General features: G+C 37.2%; 2 protein-coding genes across 2 annotated transcripts in view; one reads left to right on the plus strand and one right to left on the minus strand.

The window, feature by feature from the left end:
- LOC110466327 (neuropeptide Y receptor type 6-like) overlaps positions 1-20,001 on the minus strand; it is a 40,159-nt gene extending 20,158 nt beyond the window's left edge. The window contains exon 1 of the mRNA XM_021522745.1: positions 19,691-20,001. The gene's annotated coding sequence lies outside the window, so the exon portion shown is untranslated. The remainder of the gene's footprint in view (positions 1-19,690) is intronic.
- The window catches only part of LOC110466325 (cleavage and polyadenylation specificity factor subunit 2-like), a 202,499-nt gene that overhangs the window by 36,000 nt on the left and 143,816 nt on the right, over positions 1-22,683 (plus strand). The window lies entirely within an intron of this gene.

Consider the following 22,683-nt stretch of genomic DNA (forward strand, 5'->3'; position numbering starts at 1 on the left):
AATATTCATGGAACCACAAAATCGGAACCTAACTAGACAATATTTATGGGATGACTGTAAACATGGTCAAGTAAATGGAACCAGCTACCCTGAGTCTAATGGTCCAACATGTCCATGGACCGGCATCAACCCTCAGGGGCATGAAAATGCTACTGTACCAATGAGAACATACATCATGTACTTAAAACCATCCATTTATCTCTGAAGTAACCAGCTTCTTAGTCAGGTTCATCATAGGTGACCGACAATGATCTATAGAGACCATTTTCTAGAATTAAGCGGCCACATACATGACCATGACCGAAATGTTCCACTCAGCAGTATAAACTGACCATAACATAGCAGGGACATTGGGCACACAGAACAAAGAGGTCAGGAGGTGGTAATTGTACAAGTGATGGTCAGGAGGTAGTTAATTGAGTGGAAGCTGTGTTGAAGTAACTTAATTATCCCTGTGATATTTGTACAGGTCGCTGGGGCTGGTGAAATCACAGTTTACTCCTAATCACATTGTAGGAGGTGAGGCAATAATTGACAAAACACACTGAGCCGGGATACTATTGCCTCTCTGACGAAGCTGTGTCACCCAGCAAGTCTACGCCAACGTTTGGCGGTGAAGCTGCCACTCTAATGTGTCCAGAAACTAGTGACCATCCAGTACGTTGAGAAAAAAATCCCACTTAGGAGTTTGCCGTAGACATGATAATTACTACAAATTACTTGTTTCTTTCCCTCTGTATTTTTCGTTCCACCAGACAAGAAGGAGATTTTTGCAGGCATCTGTCAATCGGTTGGTTGTTGATTGCCTAGGCCGGCCAATTCTGCATCCTGCTGGGAAATACCATCACACTTTATAAAATATTTTATGACCAAATCCGAGAATTTCAATAAATTGGTGGAGTTTTTTCAGTCACCAATGTTGATCAAATTAAACCTAATGATTGGTTTTGCATATGTTATAATCATAGATTGCCTGCCAGACTGACAGTAAAGTGCTAATTCCCACCAACATCTAACATTGATACCTTGCCCCAGGCATCGTTGCAGCTAATAACCAATTTCTCTGGTACAGGATATTACGCTTTTCTCTGAGAATGTTTCCCGATTCTTAAAGCAGTATTATCAATTTGTAATATATTCTCCCCTTTCTGAGGCACAACTTCATTACAAACACAGGATAAACTTCTAGATTGCAGGGAAAATTGATAGTTTTTTTTTATGTACAAATCTTTACAAATATTCACCGATCTTGTCGATAAGCACAGATTGGTATGCATACTGGCATGGAAATGTAAGAATTTGGTCAATATTAATTAATCCAAATGTGTCGCAGCGGGGGACCCAGGAATTTTTAAACTCAGAAAAAGACTCAAAAAAATTTATAAATTATAATTGTCATGTCGGTTGTACATGTATACTACTTTCTGGCACCAAACAATATATAGAACTTCATTATATCTGAGATTGTGACAATTATAATTTCTCTGCCGAGCTGAGCGAGACTATTTTTTTCTTTCTGAAGATTAAATACTAAACCTGTTCAAGCACTGCCAAGCGTAGAAAGCTAGAATTTATCGGACATTATTTCCATTGTCAAACAGATCGAATAAGGTATAGAATATGTTTTTTTAACATAGAGTATTTATATTTTATGATGGCAGAATTCTCTGAAACAATGGTAAAAATGTAGGTTTTAGGTTAAAATGTTGATGTTTGTGTCATGCCTTTCATGTGCCTGTAGTATAGGCGAGCTTTTTGGCAATTAAATATTGATTTATTTCGTCATTAATATGAATTATGATTTGACTGTTTGTCTTTTATTGTGAATTTGTATGCATGCAAATGTACGAGGGCAACACCTGTTAAAAAGGATATATATATACATGCCAGGCTTTTATGATAACGTGATGCTAAGGTGGATGCTTTATTGTCTTTGAAACATACAGATTGAGCGCTCGCCAGTATGGGCGGGGCCAAATGACCGAGTTTTGAAAGCTTCTTTCCGATTGGTCAGTCCGCTGCGGAATGACACGTCGCCAGTTCAGGTCACAAAGTACTTTACTACGTACTTTTGTACAAGGAAATACAAAGTTTCAAAACATATTAGCTTGGCATATTTGTTAAGATGTGTTAGAATGGGGATAGTATGTTTTTTTTTGAGTCTATACTGGCGATTAGAACATGAAATTTGGTTTTAACTCTCGACCTATTGGTCTCGAGTTCAAACCAAAATTTCATGTTCTTATCGCCAGTATAGCCACTCAAAACAACGTACTATCCCCTAAGTAGTGAAGATGAAATAAATCAAAACAGAAATCGTGAATGTGTAAAGGTTATGTAGAGTTTTACCTACAGCGGGACAGGGATCGTTATATTGAACCTGTGTAATCAAATACCTGTTGCTTATCAATGACAATATTGGCCCCAGTGGTATTTTCAGTAGACAGGTTCTGGTGTAATAGAGTAATGAAAATATCTGTAAACACCTTCACAGCAGAAACAGCTCAAACAGGTCAGTTTATTCCAGTGTCATTGTCCACCAGTATCTGGTCATCAATCCACCAGTTTAGTACTGGACACACTACATAGGTTCTGGTGTACGATACTTGGAGTGATAACAATTCACAGACCGTTACGGACTCGCAGGTGAACGACTTGATCAGTGCGGGTGTTTAATGGTGCATTCAGATGTATGTTCCCGATTTATAGGCCCATCACAATACAATAGCAACAGTATTGATTAGAAAACACTTCAATGATGACTGGTCAGTTTTCAAGTGCTGGTCAATAAATAGGCTTCAGCTCGGAAAGGGTACCCAGTACTTCTGTACCCGTTACCTTAGATGATTGCAGGCTGTATCTCCACAAAGCATCGTTGGCTTTGTTTATCATAGTCTCACAACACATATTGCATTATCTATGTATTGCGATGGGAGGATACAGAGAAAATGCTGTATACTGGGAAATGTTTGATGCAGTTTAACTTTGTTTAACTTTTGCCTTTTTGCCCTCCTTAATGAGGGCGAATTTATCATAACAGCAAATATTAAAACACAGCATTCAATGTATAGAAATTGCATGTGAAGGCGAAATTTACACTGAGTAAACCTGGATTTTATTGGCAAAGGGCGAACATTTCCGGTATACAGTATAACTATCGTATAACATTACCTATGTTGTTTGGTTAAGACACATTTCACTGTACAACAGTACTCTTTGTGTTTTCTTATAAAAACTTGCTGCGTTTCACATTGTATCAGGTTTTGTGTTAGAGTTATCTCCCTCAGTTTTTTAATTGGTTATATTAAATTATTAAATGTACCAGATCATCATTAATTAATGCAAGAGTTTGTTGGTACCTCTTAATTGTTACTCATTATCATATTTCAAAAGATATATTTCATAGGTTTTCTAGAAGAAAAACACTTTGAAAAGAACGTCAGAGTAAGATAATATATATTTGGTTATCATGAGGTGACCACTATCTAGACGAGTGACCAATCTGATTCTCAAATTCTGACAGCACTGATTTGGCTGTTTCAAAACTTCATGAAATAAAGATAGGAGGAGTGTGTGTCATGGAAGCATTGTTTGTTGGCATTCAAAATATCCTATACTCAACACCGATGTTTAAAGAGTCTATATCCTAATGTCATTGTAGAATGGAAAACAACATTCAGCTTGAAATTCTGAATTAACGTTACTTTCGGTGGTGAGGCTTCATATGAATCTAAATGGTTTCTTTTACACATGAGGCCTTTACCGGGAACTCCTGAGTTTCATTTCAGGAGCAAAGCATGAAGACTTTCAAAGATTTTTGGTTTAACCGTTTCTTCCCCCATGATCCACCCCCACCCCATCACCACCTCTCACGCCCTCACCAAGATGTTCAAATTAATTTGTCTAGTTCCTTCCCAAGCCTCTGTGACAGCTAACCAAAGCTCTGTAAGGCAGTGAGCTGTTTAATGAGAGCCAAGTTATTACAGCAGAGACAAATACCAAGTATAGAAAGGCTTACCGATTCCATTGATACAGCCCTTATATAAGAACTGATGTTACGCCAAATTACTCTGAAGATTACCCATAACATACTGCTTACAACATCCTTATGGTGGCATTTCTGACAGCATAAATCAAGAATGTATTATTCTATCACAGCTAAAATGGCCCTGTAAGTTTGATAGATTACAGACTGTTGTCTGTGCAAAATCAGGCATTAAAGTGATGCTTTGTCTGTGGGCAGTGTTGAGGTTTGTCTGTGTGTGGGAAGCGCCTTGGGATTGGAGGCCAAAGTTGTCTGTAGACCGATATGACTTATATTGTATTCAATGTAAAGAGTGTGGAAATTGTCTGATGGAAATGTGAATAATTATCAGACTGGTCATTATTGTAACTAAAAAGAACCTATGGTTATTACAAACATTTCTTACTACCTAGACCTAATAGCACTGGTCATTACATCAGCATTAAACCTTTCTTACCATGAATGATGGATAGTAAATGTTTTGTTGATTGTTTGTCATTTACATCCATCAACAGCTATGATGGTCGGGTGGTCGGGTGGCGCAGTGGATAACGCACTCGCCTTTCACCAAGGCGACCAGGGTTCGATGATTCCCTGATTGGACGTGAAAAGGTATGAGGTCACCTGCCCGACTACATGGATTTTCCCCGGTTACTCCGGTTTCTTCCCACATTAAGACCCCCTGCACGCTAACATCCGGGCCAACAAGAGTGATCAATACAAGTTATATAACTTGTTTCATAATTGTTGTAAAATAAATAAAGTTTATATAACAGCTATGATCATTTAAGCCTCCGAGCAAGATTTTGATGGTTGGGGAAAACTGGAGATAAACCACTGACCTGCAGCCCGTACCTGTCTACTACCCAATGACTCAGTGAGATTAAGCACAAAATAAATACTTATATCTATTCTACTGTATAACATGAAATGTTTGTTGTGTATAAACTTTCGTTGTTTTCGTGGTTGCTATGGAACAACAAATATAAAAACAACGAATATTTCTGCAACCTGAAAGAATGAACACAATGAAAATATGAACATTTTATGAACTTTAAGTAATTGTAGTTCTAAAATGTACGCATTTTTGCAGCAAATTTACAATTCCGGGTTCCGTCAGTCCGTGTTCCTATTCTAGTTTCTATACTGGTTTTAAATTTCCATGTTATTATGACACAGCGATTCACAAACGAAGATTTTAAGATAATTAAACACTTCATTTAGAATAAAGATATGATTTTACTGAAATTGTCATGTGTTATCAATCTGTTGTATAAATATCATTTATTATTGATTAATTAAGTATGTGACCAATCAAGTGAAACGGTAGGCCTATAGGGCGTTGCAAGAACAGGTCAGTGTTTTCTGAGCATGATGTCAACACTCCCACCGCAGTTATATTCATTTTACCTGTGTGATTATTATTTTAATTGTTTGACATGAAAATAGATGTATAATGAGTGTGACTCGATCTTTGTTATTTCAAAACATTCTGCAAATGTGTTACAGTGTTGGACATTTCGTTGTACGTGGCTAACAACGAAAATTAATACATTTCGTTGTAAGGGCTAACCACGAAAGTTTGTACCCACAAAATACACACAAGCATTTTATGTTATACAGTAACTGTCAGCTACCTATAACACCAGTATGTTTGCTATTCCTTCTAATCATGGCATATAACCTAGCACAAGAATAATGCTAACCTATTTTAATTAAATAGATATTTATGACATCATTACAGTATAATTGTAGTTCCTCGGTAGCAAATACTTAGCACCAGGGTGGTTGGGAGGTGTAGTGGTTACCACACTTACCTTTCACCAAGATGGCTGAGGTTTGATTCGGCATTCAGAGTTTCCTCCCACATTAAATACCCTTGCTCGCTACCATCCAGACTAGTAAGAGGGATTTATAAGCTGTTATAACGTAATTCATCATTGTTGTAAAAAAAATATAAAGTTGATACACTTAACACCAGAATAATGCTACATCACTTGGCAGGTAGGACGTTTTAAGCACAAAGTATATTTAGCCCTAGTATAGCTCAAATCATTAGCCCAAGCACCAGAAGGATTCTAATCACTTCTAGATATGGAGAATCCTTTAAATTAGGATCCAGATGTGACAGGCTACAGCAACATGTGACATTTAAAGATGAAGCTTCAATCAATCATATTTACATTGATGACCAACATCAAATGAAAATCTAATATAACTCAGGCTAATGACGCTGAGAGGCAGGATTGGTTGGCCTTGAGGTTGAAAGTGTTTGAACCCCTTGCCCTGTTACAGCGAAGCTTTGACTTCTGGCATCAGGGGGAACTTGGGTTGGAGGTTCACTAACTTTTTATTGGAAACTTTTTCTAATATGACAATAGTTTTGATGAATCATTGCTGAAAAAAATGTCATACCTTACAGAACTTAATGAAGAAATAATGCAGATGAAATCAACAAAAATTAATCAACAAAGGTGGGTGGACCAGGATTCGAATCCTGGACTTCTGATCATTATATTGTCACTCTTGACAAACTACGCTACCTGTGTATGTTGGTACCCTGGCAAAGTCGCTGTACGGTTATCTACGCTGAAGTTAAGGGAAGGTTATTCTGCATACAAACAACTACAGTGGAACTCTAGATTTTTCTTGAAAGGGACAGGACTCCTTAGACCAATAATATAACTATTCTTTATGTTGGGACAGCTTTTGGTCAAATTATCATGTGACGATTGTTGTTGTATGTATTTATGTAAAATACTCATGGAATTTTGACTACACCTTCCTTAACCCGAGAGATCCAAACACCTACAAGCAATCCTGTTTTAAGAGTCCACCCTCGGGAAGTCCAAAATGTAGTCCTATGACACAGGGGGTCTTTTAACACAGGTTCAATTCACAATGAAATAACTGCATTGGGACGCATTACATGTGGTCTCTTAACACATGTGGTCTCTAAGCACAGGTAGTCTCTAAGCACAGGTAGTCTCTTAGCACAGGTGGTCTCTTAACACAGGTGGTATCTTAGCACAGGTGGTCTCTTAACACAGGTGGTCTCTTAATACAGGTTTAATTCACGATGAAATTACTACATTGTCATTGGGGTGCATTAAAGGTGGCTTCTTAAAACAGGTGGCCTCTTAACAGAGGGGGTCTCTTAACACAGGTTTAATTCACAATGAAATTACTACATTGGGGCACATTACATGTGGTCTCTTGGCACAGGTGGTCTCTTAATGGAGGTGGTTGCATGAGTATGTTTGACCATATGATGGTCTGTGTCTGTTTTTTCAACCCCTGAGGAATTGAGGTCTGTTGTGTTGGTAGATTGACTGAATGAGTGAAAACCGTTATACTGTAGACTATGTCCATAATATCAATCTGCAGGTCATTTAATGGTTTCGTCTTTCGGGTACAAGACAGTAAATGGTTATTTATTATTAACTACTGGCTGGATATTCTATTGTCTGTGGAATGAAAGTGTTAAATGTCTATATAATTGCCACTGGCAGTATTTTGTGATGCACACTTGCTTCAGAAATTATTTTCATCACTCTTCTTCCTACTTCTACATGATTTCACAGATTAATGAAAGGTTATTTGTATTGAACTACACCTTAAATTTCCCCTGCAAAAGACTTGGTAAATTTCAAAAACATTAACATTACAACAAGTGTTTTTAAAAAATTTGGCTTAATAATGTAAAAAATTTCATGACTCTTTAGATTGTTCAGAGTGTGTGTTTGCAATGGTTCTGAAAGTTACGTTTTATATATATTTACAATATAGATAATCTATTAATGAATATTTGTGTTTTTACTCTTTTCTATTCAACACAAGAAATAGTCATATTGATTTTTTTTTCCCCAGTTTCAACTGATGGTCCATTTCCTAAAAAAAACTGATAAACCCTGCAACTGTTCATTTTAAAACTGTGAAAAATGTCAGTATCACTCCAAAACAGATGTTTCTGGAAAATTTTATTTTTGTAAAATACAAAGAAAGGAATTTTATAAGAAATCTCTGCAGTTGTAGAGACCATCAGTCAATTTATGATATAGGTAAGGTCAGTCAAACGATGACCTTGAAATCGGAACACCTGGCCCTTATCACGGAAAACTACTAAGAGCAACTAGTCCTGTGAGGCACACAAATTTTGAAACTTTGATGCTTCCTGAATGCTGAGTAGAGAAAAGATAACGAGGAATTGATAGGGGTGAAATTACAAATTTTACGATATGATTTACAAGATATTTCTTAGAATAAATATATACACCTGTTTGGTTTACTGTAGGTGATACTCTGTACACACCTATGATAATTCATTATTTCTTTCAGTCTGTAAAGAGGTTTATTGTTAGCTCAACAAATAGTTCATGACTTCTGTACACTGATATATATGTAACTTACAGCTTGTCATGTGCTAATGTTTCATGCTGGTTGTCCACAGGAAGATTAATAGAAAGTCTTTCCCGTACAGGAAGTGTGAAAACTAGTCCCATGTAGGAGATCATGTCTAATATAATAGTTCCCCACTTTAAGGATAAGACAGAAAAATCTCAACCCAAGGGGTAAAATTCTTAAATGTCTAGCCTGATGCATTGCTGAGGGCAGGACATTTAAATATTTTCTGTCTTACTACTAAAGTGGGGAATATTTATTTTTGTCTAATAGAACCAGTCTTTTTTCTAATCAGTTCTTCTAAAGAACAAGGTTTTCAAAGAGAACCAGTCCTTTTTTGGACCTGGGTGGAAAGTCTGAAGAACTACATGGTCATATGAAACCAGTCCTATCTTTGACCAGGTCTTCTGAGGAACTGTGTATTTATAGAGAGAGAGTCGTACTGATAGAGGTTAATGCCTCCTTGGTCTTAGCCCTATTGTAATCGTTGGTATGAATTGGCATATGGACATGTCTGGCATCCTGTCAACAAAGAACACATGTGGTAGTGATGTCTCTGTATAAGATACCACTCTCTATGTTTCTGTGACAATGTAAGATTCAAAAAGCACCAAACAGATACAAAAAATGGCTTTGGGATATGATCTAATGCCAAATAAAGTTTTGAATTTCTTTGTGGTGTTACCAGTTTAAGATCTGTTATGAAAATGAAAGAGAATTTTCATTGTTCACTGATGATTGATGAAATAACGACACTGTTTAGACTGTATTTGTGTATATTTTGAAGTAATAAGTGGATTGTTAGCTGTCAGTTCTGTTTCCGCCTGGAAGGGATAAGGAGGACAGTTGACTAGTGAACTGTGGGTACATGTTAGAGGAGCATTTACCTCCGACACCCGAGATGTGTCAGGCAGATATAGCTTGTATCAGTTTCTACCAAGTGGTTATATTAAGGCGTCTGGTATTCTGCTACCACTGGCCCTCCACCACTGGGTCGCAGGTTCGAGACCTACGTGGAGCAGTCACCAGACACTGGCCGTAGGTCGGTGGTTTTTCTCCCGGGACCTTGTGAGGCCCTTTTTTTGCCGATGAGCTGTTGATGTGAGGTCCTTGTTTTGTCGTTGAGTGTGGATGTGAGGTCCTTGTTTTGTCGTTGAGATGTGGGTGTGAGGTCCTTGTTTTGTCGTTGAGTGTGGGTGTGAGGTCCTTAATTGTTTTGTCGTTGAGATGTGGGTGTGAGGTCCTTAATTGTTTTGTCGTTGAGATGTGGATGTGAGGTCCTTGTTTTGTCGTTGAAATGTTGATGTGCGATCCTTGTTTTGTCGTTGAGATGTGGGTGTAGTAGTCTGCTACACACAGCTTTAACTGTTACCACAGTAAACAAGAATCACACAGGATACTTCTACTTTTGTCTCTTTTTGTTCTAGTTGACAGCTCATGTTCATTTTGATGCTTTTCGTGTGATAACAATATCTCAATTCACAAAAAAAATGGACATTTTCCTTTTTCGTGATTCATTACAAGCAAGCTGGGACCAAAATAGACCAATTATGTGTTACGACAGGTTGTGTGTGTACCTACTTTTGTTCTGTTAGTATCAAGAACTCCATTCAATAATTACACTGTAACCATGTGCAGCTGAATGTCTATTTAATTGGATGTAATTTTCTTGAAGAATTCTTTCATAAATGAATTTGACAGAAATGGTAAGATTATGTAGAATTAATCTGCCATAGTTAGGTTTTTTGCTAAAATTTAATTTGATTTACATCTAAGGAAGAGATATTGACACGTAAGAAGTCCATTTACACCTCAAGGCGCTGTCTCATTGAGTTAGAAGTTTAGTAAGCTATATGTCTTACACTCTGCATGCTATTTAACCACTGTCTTCTGTCGTTTTAATGAGACTGAAATGATGGAGAGAAATGAAAAATAATGACAAAGGAATTCATTTCCAAGTTTTGTAAGGATCACTTTTTATAAAAACAAGTCAATATTTAAAATAGATTTTGCTTTCCCCATTTTTAAAGGACTGTAAAGGGACTTGAGGCACTCGTGTATCACCGGTATACACCATTTATAAACGTTTCCCATGTTGAACAGTGTGGCTGTCACAGATTTTGATTCAATTGTACAAATAACCAGCTCAGCATGGCTTGTACGTTTGCCATGAAGTGATGAAGATGGTAAGAATCTGTTGAATCTATAGCTTCACTTAACTTCCTATCAAGGGTGTGTTTTGTTTTCCAATCACTACTTCGATTGATTTTCCACGGTGAGACATACAGTGTACATGTCATAGCCTTAACTCCCCACATCTTCTGATCTTACTGAAAGTGCATGCTCCTCACAGTAATTGATCTGGCCACTGAGATTAATTATTTTGACTTGGTATCAATGTTTTGTTTGTTAGATGACCACTTGAGCTAAGGTTCCATGGTTAAATAACAGGTCGAGCCGAGACAAAATTGACCGGATGTGAGTGATGGTGTTCTACCAGCATGGTGTGGAGTCTTCCTTACTTAAAGCATCATGATAATCAAGATCACTTTTGAAGGACCGCTGGTATTTGCTTTAAGCTTTTTGATAACCAAGATCATGTGTGTGGAGTGCAAAATATTTCTACTATAATTTTTAAAAAGTTGTCATTATTTAGAATATAAATGGTAAAAATCCTATTTGGAAATCAATTCTTTTTCATTTCAGGAAATTTGAAATCACTGCTTGAAACTGATCAGTGTAAATGTGGAATATACATGATGGAGGGATATTTTGGCCTATTCAATAACTTGGAGAAATAATTTGATTCTTTTTGTTTCAGATTCGAATATTGTTTGATCTGAAAACAGATGTCTCCATGAAGGAGTTGATTAATAAATAGTTTTCTGTTTTTTTGTCAATCTTTTAAAGTAAGATAAAATAATATGTCCTTATTTTATTTTCCTAATAAATTATAATGAGAAGTTTCCCTGTTTTCATATTCAGAAGAATTGTTATGAAAACAGTAAAGAGGCTTAAAAAGAAGGAAAAATATCTCTTGTAATTATTTCTTGATTCTTGAAAACATCTCTGTTGCCACAGGGGTTTTATCTAAGGACCTCCTGATCATAAAACAGGTTGTTTTTATTATCCTCTGTGCAACTGGTTATGACATTTGAAATGTTAAAACTTTTCTGAAACAGAGTTTGGAAAAATTTCAAAATGTTCTAGCCCTTAAAAGACTTGCAATCTATATAGTTGTATGAATATAAAGGAAGCGCTGCATAGTTAACAGGAAAATAAGTTTTCAAGGGCTCAGTAAAGTAGAGGTGGCACTCTCTTCCTTTACATGGTGATCAGACATATAACAATGGTGATGTAGATGTCTGGCGGAATATTTTCTCCACAAAAACTACACAAACATAGCTCCATTCAGAAAGAACATCTAATTTAGTTTCTGCGGACAGTGCTACTCCTTAGGGCCAGATATTGTAGCTGTTTGGCAGCCTTGGTTCTGTGGAGATTCTTACCGGTCAGTGATTAGAACAGATAGGTATGGAAGGCCATCCCTGTCGCAATGCATAAACCTACTTCTGCAAATATATAGCCCTGTGAGTGATTTGGCATTCACAAGACTGCTACTTGCCTGCCTTATATGTATCCCCTATCCAGCAGTGTGTGCCATAAATAATTAGATCATGGATTGTAGAAAGAAACAATGTCATTTTATTTGCATGTATAAATGGCTGGATGAATGACTCGTCTAACTTCACACTAGCACCTTCTTTGTGTGCATTTTTAGTACACGTCTGGGCGCACAGTGAAGTTTACGATCATGTTCAGGTTGCATGTTTTTGGATCTGCGGAGAATTCTTATTTAACACTGAAGTTCATTGGCAATGACTTTTATTTTACAGGAAATAGGCTGACTTGTTGCTTACTGTCACAACATGCACAAAGTAAAGGCAGAAATCTTGTGATAGGGGGATGTTATCTTTGTAGGATAAACTAGCATGGAAACACTAGCCTGCTACCATCGTCATTTTGGGTAGGAGTTATTTTTCATAATCATATGGATCTAAAGAAACTTTTCTGATAATTACGTAGTTTTTGCAATGAAAATAAACATGAAAATTTGATAAAACCTTGAAAATTTGTATTTAAATAGAATTATTTCCTGGACAAGAATTATTAGTAAATTAATTGTATCACTTGTGCAGTCATCTATAGTTAATGTGACAATCAATCATACAATGTATTAAAACTGTCATTTAGAGGAAGAAACATTGCTGATGTTAACATTATAGCTTTGATGTGGAAAATAAATATAGAGTTTTGATTAAGTCTTGAAAAAATAACAATCATCATAATTTTTAGCTCACCTGGTCCGAAGGGAACCAATTTTGTATAAACGGTGTGTCTAACCCCACTGGAGGCAGAGAGGCGGGGCCAAATAGGGGAAATAGAGGTAAAACCTTTAAAATCCTCTTCTACCAGCGAGATTGAGGGACTTTTTCCTTATTTAGTCTGGAGCATCCTTGGGCCAAGGTGTCTCAATTTTGTATAATTGGTGGGTATAGGGGCATAGGGGTGGGGCTCTGTTTGAAGTTTGTTCTCGCTATATCTCAAGTACTGGATGGATCTTTCTGAAATTTCATATGTACTTAAAGCACCTACCATGGAGTGCTATATCTTTACTTCATACCAATTATTTTAAACATATTCAGGTGAGCGATACAGGCCCTCTGGGCCTCGTGTTATGAAAACATTTCCAGAAAAATATTACTAATAAATTGAATGTATCCCACGTGCAGTCATCTAAAATTACTGTGGCTGTCAGTCCTACAATATATTAAAACTGTCATATCATAGGCTTTGTGTTAGCAGCTGTGATAACAACCTAATGAAGTACAAAGGTGCATATATAGAATTATTTAACACTTCCAGTTTTGTTGTGTGTGTTAGTGTTGAGCTTATCCTCTATGTCCACAGTAATAGGCAAAGTGCCTTTTGCGACATGCTGTTAGCAAGTGAAAAATACACAGGCCTTTAGTGCCTCTTACCTAAGATCATGTCTCAGCTATTAATACAGACCATTAGTGCCTTTTGCTTAAGATCATGACTCAGCTATAAGTACAGGCCTTTAGTGCCTCTTACTTAACGTCATGTCTCAGCTTTTAGTACAGGCCTTCGGTGCCTCTTACTTAACGTCATGTCTCAGCTTTTAGTACAGGCCTTCGGTGCCTCTTACTTAACGTCATGTCTCAGCTTTTAGTACAGGCCTTTAGTGTCTTTTACATAAGATCATGTCTAAGCTATTAGTACAGGCTTTTAGTGCCTCTTACTTGAGATCATGTCTCAGCTGTTAGCATGTCAATAATAAACAGGCCTTTAGTGCCTCTTACTTGAGATCATGTCTCAGCTGTTAGCATGTCAATAATAAACAGGTCTTTAGTGCCTCTTACTTTCAATCATGTCTTGCTCATTAATAAGTGATTGGGCATAAGTATCATTCAATAAGCTAGGATAAATGTTTTCATCAGGTAGAATCATTTGATCTCCACACAGATTAATTCGCCAATCACCACTGAAGGATGTGTAGGTAGATAAAAGCTCCAGGAATCTGTGTCGGTGCCCTTCTACCCCGCTACAAACAGATGTGTAGCTCCATAGAGGTATTGATATCTAGCTCTCACCTATCTGTCGCTGGTGATAAGGGGACTTGGAGCATGCCTGCCTACGCTCATCATCTGGAGGAATAGAGGCTCTGTTTCCAGGAGGATTTCCCTGACTGTTGGACATAATACTAATCTATCTACTTGTAATCTGTAAAGTCAATTAATACATTAGGTTTAGAGATGAAAGATCATGTGTCTTTGCACTTTGTGTATGGGGAGTACTCCTAGCCTGGGTGTATTGTTCGCTCTGATGTACTCCAAGCCTGGATGTTTTCAAAGTCCAAGCAGACACTCCGAGCAAGAGTGAACTGAAAGCCAAGTATCATCCTAGCCTAGGTATATTCCTTACTCATGCACAACACTTCTATCACGTACCCCTAACCTAGATGTACTCCAAACCTGAGTATAGGTGTTCCAGGCTCTGCACACCACTCCTAGCTGAAGTGTACCCAGGTGTAGTTGAAACTTGTACAGACAAGGCCATTATTAATGTAATTAAAAGGACCTGTCCAGTCTTACTGAGGATTTAGGATAGTTAACTCACTCAATCTAACTGTAATGTAATACATCTTGCTGTCAAGGATACAACATACAAATTTTATCAGTTTTATTATTTAAATGAAAGAAAAAGACATACAAAAAAAAATGCTTTGTCAAATAATCTTCACTACCGAACCTTATTATCAGGAATCATGTTTTCCTCTAACAAATGATAATGATATAAAGCAGAATGTACTGTTTAAGAGTTTGATGTCATCAGGTGGCTGTGTGGGTAATTAATCCTATGTATAAGACTTCTGTTGTGACGAATGGTCGAGTTAGGATTGTCAATTCTATTTATAAGTAGTTTTTGGCGCCAGGTGGGTGTTGTGATTCTTTGTACATTGTATATGATTTTTATGACGCCTGCCTGGGTGTCTTTTACGTATACCATGTGATTCTTGGTATAAATTGGATGTCTTGTGATTCTGTATAAGATTGTGTTGCCATGAGATTACAGTAAGGAACGACGTAAGATTGGGAACGTAATATTTTCGTGCCATCAAGTGACTATTAGAAAGGTCTTTTGCTTGTATACACCAGAGTTTTCGTGCCATCAAGTGACTATTAGAAAGGTCTTTTGCTTGTTTACACAAGAGTTTTCTTGCTATCAAGTGACAGTTGGTGACGTCTTATGTCTGTGACATATGCTTTGTAATTGATTTGCAAATGTGCATTGCATGAGTATACATTGAATCGGGGCCCAAACATCACCTATCAAGGCCAGACAAATGGCTATATAGGACACATTCTGTTGTTTTCCTGGGGTTACCTTTTGAAGTTATCTGTGTTAATGGTAGATCATTATGTAACTTCGTGTCGTAGCCTTTGCTGGTTGAAGGAACATCTGTGTTCCAAAGTTAATGGGGCTACCGTAGGGGCAATCCGTACTGTAGGAGGTGAAAGTAATAGCATAAACAACACTTCGGATATTTGTTTAATGGAAGTCAGGAGTCCTCTAATTACCTTGTGTCACAAATTTCGATAGAAAGACATCTTAATTGGGCCCTTGACTGATTGTTTTGGTGGGGGAAATTGGTTTTTGACTTCCTTTAATTTACTGTTGTAGGGAAATAACTGTGGAATACTGGAAAAGAAAACATCAATTGAAAAGGAATTGAAAAAGGAAAATAAATTTGAATGTATGCAGGGTTTACCGTGTTGTTGCCCTATTGATGAAAGGAATCACGTTGGTTCAGATAATGTAACAGTCACGTGTCTCAGGAGGTCTTTTTATAATGTGAGATTATCATAAACATGTATTATAATTAATGAAGATCAATTTCACCAAAATATCATATCAAGAAATAAGAAAATACAATTATACTCCTTAATTCCCAAGTACATATACATACATACAAATGTAGTATTTTTTTTATATTTTTTTTTGGTAAATTAATCTTTATTGTGTCATTCTCCAGGAGGTACCAAAAACAGTAATGGCCTCTTTTTCAATCGCATTTTATAAACTAATATGTATGAATAAGATGAAATCTTTAGGTTACTAGTTCAAGTTTTTTGCTAAAGATTTACCAGTTTTAATTTTCCAGCTCAAGTTTAAAGCATGAAATATTGACCAGTTATAGGTTTTGGTATTGTTGAATTGTAAGTGGTGTCTGATCGATTAAAACAGACTTTATTAGTCTATTTATAGACATGACTTATGCCTGTTTCAGGTATTACAACACAATCTTTTGCCAGATTAAGAGCATCACTTTGAAAGTTGGGTGAGACCACAATCTATTATGTAAACAATTATTTCTCATAATAAATAAAATACATAAATATACAACATTTGATATAGCGCCCTATCTAGCTAACATAAGCCATTCTAAAGCGATTTACAGTACATAGCTATACAATTTAATAAAAATGTATACAATTAGCATATATATCAATCTATACAATATTGAGGAATTCGCAGGAGATGACTTATCAGGCGCTTACTACTAGTCCTATACCACCTGGCTAATATCTCCCTATGTGTGTATGCCTGCGTGTGTGCTGGAGATGTATTGTGTTCTGTTTGTAGTGGGACTGTGCTTCCAACGATACCATTTATAGTGCCACCTAACTTAAATGCTACAGCACAGATACCACAACGTCCAGACCATTTTATACTTCACCTGGGTTGTTGGAGTTGTGCGGGAAGGAGAAAAACACTTTTCAATTTATACTCGCAAAACACCTCAGTACTCAACACATATACTCACAAAACACAGTCGTACCCTCCATTTATACTCACAAAACACCTCAGTACTACACACTTATACCCAAATGACACCTAGTTGTATATTGATATTAGCAGTCCTGTAATCATTGGAAATAACTTATGGAATTCTGAAAGGAAACAGTGAATGTAATTTTCACCTTTTTAGCTCTCCGCAGTAAGGATGAATTTTTCTTGCATTGCAGACAGATATCCCACGTCATACCCTGTGCTAGATTTTTCTTTTCCAGTCTGTCATGTACCTTTATGCAACATTTTACGGAATATTTACACAGCAATGTCATTCGTTTTTAGCGGAAACATTCAAATGTAGCTTAAGTAGTGTAGAGGCCATATTTATTTGATATTTGATACTTGTAGTCTCAAGCGAAATTAGATAGCTTTTTCAAACTAAACGGTGCAAGAGAAAAAATCAATTACCTATTACGTAGCGAGATTGGGTTATCCCAGTCCAGGGCTAAGATTCTGTAACATCCCAACCTTCACTGGTGCCTCAATTGGGATTATGTTACAGAATCTTATCCCTCAACTAAGGTAACCTGATCTCGCTTAGTTACAGCTAATAGATTTTAGTAATCATGACAGTGAATATTAGTACACAGTTTACCCTTTATCATTATTTCATGTGAAGGGCCTAATTTTAACTGGGCGAATATTTGACTAGGTATACAGTAGTTTTTTTATCAAAGAAAACTCTAGTTTTCCCCTAAAACACATTGAACTGAGGCCAGGACACAGATGTTACTTGGCAGAATAACTTTACTGGATAAATTGTTATAGTATCTGTTTCTCTTAACTTGCCCTGGTTTATTATTTCTGTGCTGAGGTAATGATAAGTGCTGTCTTTTAGGCAATAATTACTGTGGCAAAGAAGAATTTTTTAATGGCAATGAAGGAATTCTTTTTAATGAAATAAAATAATTGTAACCGGTAGGAGGAGCAACAGGAAGGTGACTTGTATCCCGTTGGTTTCTAAATTAGATACGACCTTGGCTACTGTCAGGTGTTAATCTGTCGGTAATTAAGACAAAACAGACACACCGGCAGTCATTAACATCACCTCCATCATCATTACAAGCCCTGTTCATTACTTCCTCACACATTTGTGAGGAAAATGTACCTTAATCAAAGCCCATCCCATCTCTTAGTTACCTGGTAAATACTCGCCGCCCATCACATAGTAACAGAAGTGAGCAAATACTACAATAACGATAGCAAGGGATGTCTGTCTAGTGTACGATAGCAAGGGATGTCTGTCTAGTTTACGCTAACCTTGGAAATGAATTCGGTGGTGGCATATCAATAACAGAATATTTAGTAACCATCCATCAAGAGTGTTGAGTTTAGGGTAGCCATGATTCGAGTCCCGAGTCTTGAGTTTAGGGTAGTCATGATTGGAGTCCCGAGTCTTGAGTTTAGGGTAGCCATGATTAGAGTCCCGAGTCTTGAGTTTAGGGTGGCCATGATTTGAGTCCCGAGTCTTGAGTAAAGGGTAGCCATGATTCAAGTCCTGAGTCTTGAGTTTAGGGTAGTCATGATTCAAGTTTCGAGTCTTGAATTTAAGGTAGCCATGATTCAAGTCCCGAGTCTTGAGTTTAGGGTAGCCATAATTCAAGTCCCGAGTCTTGAGTTTAGGGTAGCCATGATTCGAGTCCCGAGTCTTGAGTTTAGGGTATAGTCATGATTCGAGTCCCGAGTCTTGAGTTTAGGGTAGTCATGATTCGAGTCCCGAGTCTTGAGTTTAGGGTAGCCATGATTTGTAGTATTCTGTCATTTCTTGTTAGTACCACCAACTTTATCTGTTTTGTTAATTACATGGTACTACCTAAAAACCTGCTTTTTTCTTAACATTCTAAGAAATAAACTTTTTGGTTCATTCCTAGATAGAAAATGTTTTAATGTGTGAAATGCATTAGCTTTCAGAAATTTTGAGTGGTATTTGATATTTGATTGCTAAGTTTTTTGAGGGCAATCAACTGGATTGATGGTAGTCTTTTTACTGGAATTCATTCAATATTCATCACAGAACTATGTTGTTAGGTCTGCTGAGCCTTTTTATAACTAGTTGCTAGTATTGATCATGTCACCGGTAATTATTAATATCTTGTGATAGTGGAAATTTTTGCCCCGTTATATTTTCATCCTGTTTGGCCCTTTAATGATTTCTATGATACATAGTTAGCAGTAATGGTAAGTAAACAGGGGCAAACTCAACACCATTAATCTATTTTAAAAGGTCAGGGGGCATCATTTTGGAAGCAAAATGGTTACAGTTCACAGCAATTATGAACTGATAAAAACATTTCACTGATTTAAAATTAACTTATCTTTATTTCTAAGTCAATTCAACTTCCAAGTAATATAAAAAATATGGACACCTAAATTTTATCTATCACATTTATTATATGTAAAACTTCTTATTTTTGGTTAAAAAATTGGAAATAATCATTAATTTCTGTTACTGCAACTCAATTTCTTTGCTTTTATTTTTTAATCAGCTATTTCATAAATGTGTCATTGAGTCAGGAAAAGATCCATTACAAAAGTGTCAGATCTTTTAAAGGAAAATAGACGTGGCATTAAAATAATATATTCTGCTATCGTGGCATTAAAATAATATATCCTCTATCGTGGCATTAAAATAATATATCCTGATATCGTGGCATTAAAATAATATATCCTGCTATCGTGGCATTAAAATAATATATCCTGCTATCGTGGCATTAAAATAATATATCCTGCTATCGGGGGATGATTGACTGCAGCCAATGATCCCGTGTACAGACTCAGGGCCGGTATTATCATGTGTTATTGTTAGTTATACGAGTAATGACTTACCTTGTGTGAGAGATGTACTTATCCCCGTGTCCGGTTAAACAGATTTATCTGTGACAGCACAGTACCATAACATACACAGACTTAGTATATATACGTATCCCTAGTCACAGAACTTTTATATATATACCACTACACAAACACTTGTTCAGGCTTTAGAATAGATGATTGTTTTTCTCTTTAGATTAAAACTTTTATATCTGTTGTTGCGTTATAGAGGTGGTGTCTGTAAGGCACACATCAATGGGTGAACAATTGACAGGTGTTAGTTTCACTTGCATGTGAGAGGATCAATGCAAATACGTCCTTGTCAATCACAAAGCAGCAGGCGGGATGTTGGGAACCAGCCACTGCATCAGAGGAATACGTCTGATTGGTCCGAAGGAGGCACCAAGGAGGCACCGTTACAACTCTACATATACAGTCAACTAGGGAGAGGGTGCAAGAAGGGGGTGGTTGCACACTGTTTATCTATAAATATATAAAGATATGGACCATTTATTGGGAGAAAGGTACAAGGGATGGGTGGAAATGTCTACTGCTACTAGAGTTAGCATACAAGGGAGGGTGATAATATCTACTGGTACTAGAGTTAGGGTACAAGGGAGGGTGATAATATCTACTGGTACTAGAGGAAGGGTACAAGGGAGGGTGATAATATCTCCTGGTACTAGAGGAAGGGTACAAGGGAGGGTGATAATGTCTACTGTTACTAGAGTTAGGGTACAAGGGAGGGTGATAATATCTACTGGTACTAGAGTTAGGGTACATGGGAGGGTGATAGTATCTACTGGTACTAGAGGAAGGGTACATGGGAAGGTGATACTATCTACTGTTACTCTAAGGAGGGTACAAAGGAGGGGTGATAATATTTACTGGTACTATGAGAAGGGTACAAGGGAAGGGTGATAATGTCTACTGGCACTAGAAGAAGGGTACAAGGGAGGTGTGTGTGTGTGTGTGGGTGTGTGTGTGTGTGATGATATCTACTTTTACTAGAGGAAGGATACAGGGGAGGGGTGATACTATTTACTGGTACTAGAGGAAGGGTACATTAGGGAGAGGTTGATACTATTTACTTGTACAAGAAGTATACAAGTGAAGATTTATATTGTCTATAGGCCCTCAAGTATTTCATATGATAAATATATGGGTAAGAATAAAGAACTACTTTGTGTGGGAGAAAATGTAACTGGTTATTTTAAATCAGCACACATCCTATTCAATCTATCTTTGTCTTTGCCACCCACATTTGAATTTGCTATTTTAGGCTTAAATGCCAAGTGGGCTATTCTTTGTTAAACACTGTATGTACAAGACATGAACAATTTATTAGATACAAATGAAGTTACAGACTTTGTGATCATGATAAATAAAAAAAGAAAGAAACACTGATGGATAGGGAAGACATTTTATAATGTTTGGTTATATCCCATAAGAGCGGAGAATAACGAGAACATATGTCTGTTAGAAGTACCGTAATGATGACTAGCATGCTGACTGATATACCTCCAGCATTGGAGACACAGGCAAGTAATGGCAAACCTACTGTAATTGTCACTGAGTGACCACAATGAGGTAAGGCTAACAGATCAGTAGGGGTGTTAGGAGACAGTGTCTAATGATGTAGCACCCCTATCCTGGTCACGGTGTGTACAATCACCTACGCTCAGATAGAATTGTAGTGTCAAATTCCAGCTGTCCCTGTGGCCGGCTATAATGCTGAATGTTGATGAAGCATCTTGTCTGGTTTGAAGAAGGACCCTATCAAAACAGAACTGGTGGAGCTGGAACTAATCGCTAGCACAGTTATTATGACTGAAGAGGGGCTGTTGTCATTTGATGGAGTGCTCGTGTGGTCACACAGAAAATGTAGAAATATTGTAAGAGGAACCACACTCAGAAACATGAATAAAAAATGAAAGAACAACCAGAATTAAGCCAAGGAAATTGAGAAATAAAGAATGATTACAGTTTGAGAGGGGGTGTCATCTTGTGATGGAGGTAGCAGCTTTGATTAACAGATTAGTCAAGGGAGGCAGGGCATTCTTTAGCAATGTTAATACGACTGCATCATGTTTACAAGCAACAGAAATAGATTTGAAAAGTACAGTGTTTGTTACAAATCATATCAGTGGTGCACAGAAGCTGGTGAGAAATACATTATGTCAAACAAGTTTAGAAATATAGGTTCTGTTAATGATAGATGAATGTAAACCTAGGTTTTGTTCTGGGTGAAACAGTCCTGAACTCATGTGCTCTCACAGGTTTTGTTGTTTATGGTTTTACATGTTTTGGGCAGACAAACAGCACGTGATGAAGTATTGTTCCCAATAAACACTTTACCTAAAGTGTCTGCACCTGTGACACAACTCGACACACATCAAACTGGGATCGTACAGATCTGAGCCAGAGTGTTGAGATGAAGCACTGCAGCCTCTGCAACCAAATTATGTAATGTGACAGCGCCCAGTGATGGAGATGGCTGTAAGGTGTTGATAGGGCTAAGAAACTGCTGGGTATATACAAAGAGAGCATATGAAGACCCAGTAGTAGTGCTTTTTTTCACTTAAGCACAAAACTGAATAAAATGTCCTGTATCTGTCAAATTAAAAAAGAAAAAAGAAAATAAACAAGCTTATCTTGCATTTGTTCAATTTGTTTAGTTGCTATAGAAGGAAGCTTCCTTGGTACTGATTCTGCTATAGAAGGAAGCTTCCTTGGTACTGATTCTGCTATAGAAGGAAGCTTCTTCAGTACTGATTCTGCTATAGAAGGAAGCTTCCTCAGTACTGATTCTGCTATAGAAGGAAGCATCCTCAGTACTGATTCTGCTATAGAAGGAAGCTTCCTCAGTACTGATTCTGCTATAGAAGGAAGCTTCCTCAGTACTGATTCTACTATAGAAGGAAGCTTCCTCATCAGTACTGATTCTGCTATAGAAGGAAGCTTCCTTGGTACTGATTCTGCTATAGAAGGAAGCTTCCTCAGTACTG

Source organism: Mizuhopecten yessoensis, unplaced genomic scaffold, assembly GCF_002113885.1.
Source record: "Mizuhopecten yessoensis strain PY_sf001 unplaced genomic scaffold, ASM211388v2 scaffold11131, whole genome shotgun sequence".
In the NCBI taxonomy this organism is placed as follows: Eukaryota; Metazoa; Mollusca; class Bivalvia; order Pectinida; family Pectinidae; genus Mizuhopecten; species Mizuhopecten yessoensis.